The following is a 3,958-nucleotide window of genomic DNA, read 5'->3' on the forward strand; positions in this document are numbered from 1 at the left end:
CAAGCTATGTCCCCAAGCCTGGTTAAGAATATTTTTAAAGTATCCATACTGCCCAAAATAATCTACATGTTCAAATGTAACATTTATCAAAATACCAAAGAAATTTTTAGAAATAAGGGGAAAAAAACAAAATTCTATGGGACCCACCAAAAAACAAATAGCCAAAGCAATCTCAGACAAAAAGCACAAAGCTGGAAACATCCTTATCTGGTTTCAAAATATATTAAAACTATCCAATTGAAACAGCATGGTATTGGCATAAAAAATAGACACATGGACTTTTGGAACAGAATAGAAAGCCCAAATATAAATATTTATAAAATAAAAACTGAAGAATGGAATTGATCTTTACTGGAGACCATAAACAAAAATCAACTCAAAATGGATTGAAGACTTAAGCATCAGGCCTAAAACTATACATTTACTGGAAGAAAACAGAGGGGGAGGTGGATATGATGGTACCTACGCATCTAATTCCAGCCACTTGGGAGGCTGATGAAGGAGGATGACAAGTTTGAAGCCAGCCTAACAAATTAGAGAGACCTTATTTAAAAATGAAAAAGGGGGCCAGGGAGATGGCCCAGTAGAACAAGCGCTCGCCTGGCAAATGCAAGGACCTGAGTTCAATCCCAGGTTCCGCAAAAAAAGAAAGAAAAACAAAAAAGAAAAAGAAAGAAAGAGAAAAAACTTCTGCGGATAACCCACTACTATTGTGGACTGCTGGACTGTGTTGGATTGTTTTGCTGAATTCACGCACCTATAGTATTTAGATGCGAATGGAATACTGATCTCTGACAGGACTAAACAAAAAAAGGGGATACAAAGGAAGGACCATTTTGTATCTGTATACACAGAATAGTTAGGATAGATATATAGCTACTTTCGCTTAATTCAATAAGAAGAAAGATTTGTACTAATAGTGTTTGGACAGACTATCCTGTCTGCTTCTTGTACCATGGATAACCACTAAGAAGATAACAATGTACAATGTATTAATTATTGAAACTGTCCTATTAATCAGTTTTGAAACTGTCTCATTGGTATTTGTTTCTCAGGAAAATAAAATAAAGAAAAAGGGCTGGTGATGTAGCTTAGCACTAGGGCATGCTAGCGTGCACAAGACCCTAGGTTTGAGCCCCAGTACCTGAGGAAAAAAAAAAGAAAGGAAAATATAGGGGAAACTTGCATAACACCAATCTGGTCAATAATTTATTGGATGTAACTCCAAAACCACAAGGAACAAAAACACAAATAGATATATGAGATTGCATTAAACCAAGTCAAACTTAGAAACAAAGAGGATGGGAGTTCCCAGAGTCCAGGGAGAAGGTTGGCCAAGGGGAGGTGTGAGGCCAAGGGTACAAAACTGTGGTGAGTCAGGAAAGATAAGCTGCAGTGATCCACTGCATGTCCTGTTGGCTTCGGGTAGTAGTAAAGTATTTTACGGTTCACAGTTGCTAGGAGTACATTTTAACTGTTCCCACCACAACAATGTAGGCCAAGAGACTGATATGCTAAGTAGCTTGATTTAATAATGCCAGGGTATGCACACACAGCAAAACCTCACATCATATTCCACAATATATAAAATTGTCACTAAGAAAACTGAACGAAAGAACTAATAGAAGACTGGGGCCTGGGAAATGGCTCAGTAGAATAAGTGCTTCCCTGACAAGCGCAAGGGCCTGAGTTCAATCCCCGGTTCCGCAAAAAAAAAAAAACAACCCTAGTAGACTACCCAGTGAACTCTTTTTCATTTACCTCTACAGATGGCATCTCCAGTAAAGCAAGGCTTCTGAGTGACCCTGACCAATGTTCCCCATCGCCGCCTGAGCTCAATGGCCCCGTCCCTCACTGCATCTCCTCAGGCCGTCCCTAGTGTTTTCTCACCCCTGCTACCTTTCCAGAGGCAACAGAACCCATTTTTATTTGAACTTGTTCTAATTCAGTTGTTTCCACTCACTGGCCTTCTAAAACGCTAACCTGAGACTATTTTCCTAAATTTAATTCTGATTATATAATTTCTTGGTTCAATTGGAAATTACATAATTTCAGTGACTCCTAATTTGCAAAGATCTCTAGAATCAATTCTAATTCCTGTGGCCACAGCCTAAATGACAGCAGAGAGTACATGGTACATGGGTAATGGTGTCAAATAGAATTCTTTTTTCTTTCCTTGTCCTCAGGGCCGTGGGGGTGCTTGGCAAGTGCTCTACCACAAAGTTACTTCCCAGCCATAGAGCTAAGTTTGAAAACTACACCCAAAGTAGTAATGTACTGAGTCACTTGTACCTCTTCAAGGGTCAGATTTGCAGCCAGACACAGAGAGAAAACAGGCGAGCTGATGCGGACTGGCCTGGCAGCTGCTGGCCTGTGACGCAGCCCGCCCCAGCTCTCCTGCCCAGACCACTATCTCACCACCCCAGCCGCCTTTACCCAACTGCAGCCACCATGTGCCCCACAACCCCGCTCACAGCTCCCGGATCGTGGGCCTTCTGTGCTGTACTTCGTGTAAGTGTATTTAGGTGCAAATACTGTCCTGAGTAATCTTGTCTTACACTCTGTACTTAATATGCCTTAAGAGCAGAAGTTTCGCCCTCATCTTTGGGTTCCCCATCCTCCATTAAATTATACATCGTACACAAGGGAACCCTATAAATGTTTACTGAAGTGGATTGAGCTATATTACTTCATGTGATTTATCCAAGTACCAACTTAAAAAAGCTCTTTTTGGTGAAGAATTCTATGCCCCTAGTGCCCAGCACAGCCCTTGAAAGCTAGTCATTGTTCCTAGAATTTTGCCTATTTGTGTCAAGCTGAAAGAATACCTACCATGGTGAGTAATTTTCATTAGGACTTTCATACTATAGAGATGCATGCGCACCCCTGTGTATTGCAGCACTATTCAAATAGCAAAATTACATAATCAGCCTACTGAGGGATGGGCAAAGATAAAGCAGCACAGATGCACTATACTTGGTCATTAAATAAACAAGTTATATGTCATTTGCAGGAACATGGGCAGAACTGGAGATTATCATGTTAGATGAAGTAAGCCAGCCTCAAGTGTCAGGTTTTTTCTCACATGTGGGATGTAGTGAGGGAAAAACAGGTGTCATGAAAGTACATACAATACAAATAGCTCTAGAGATCAGTGTGCCAGGGAAAGGGAAGACAGGATAATGAATGGTAAAAAATGTCACCCATTATTGTGTATAATTAGTATGTCAATTAAAAGTAAATGTTTTGGGATTCAGCAAAAGACAATAACAACACCTACTCAAATCCATCATCCTATTGGGGAAGAATGTTCAAAGGTGTCTTTTTCCTGTTTGCAATTTGCAGGAGGATGCAGCCCTGGGCTTTGAGGAAGCTAAGCAGGTGCTCTACCACTCAGCTGTGTCCCCACCCCCAAGATCAGTTTAACGTATAGAACAGTACAAGTATGGTGCTCTAGAATACCAGCTTTAAGTTGAGTTTTTATTTTACTTCCAAACAAACTAAAACCTGAGAAAATTAGTTGAAAATGTTTACCAACTTTACAATGCTTCAGCTAAGATAAAAACAATTTCCCATTTTACTTCTGGTAAATGGTATGAACAACAAATCTTCAAATGAGTTAAAATTAATGTGATCATACTGCTTAATTTTTTAACTCATCTTGAAGGTAAAACAATAGAGTCACACTATAACACAAGATGGAAAAGTTGCCACTAATACAACTTTTAGCAGTTGCTGACTCTTTAAAAATAAGGGCCTAGGGGCCGGGGAGATGGCTCAGTGGAATATGCGCTTCCCTGGCAAGCGCAAGGGGCTGAGTTCAATCCCCAGTTCCGCCAAAAAAATAAATAAATACAATACGGGTCTGTTAAGCTCAAAGACTTGGGTTAGAGACAGCCACAGGTTAAATTGCCCAGCACTTTCGACCGCGATCAAATTCTCTCCAAGCCCCTGCGTA

Source organism: Octodon degus, unplaced genomic scaffold (assembly GCF_000260255.1).
Source record: "Octodon degus isolate 3935 unplaced genomic scaffold, OctDeg1.0 scaffold00025, whole genome shotgun sequence".
Classification (NCBI taxonomy): Eukaryota; Metazoa; Chordata; class Mammalia; order Rodentia; family Octodontidae; genus Octodon; species Octodon degus.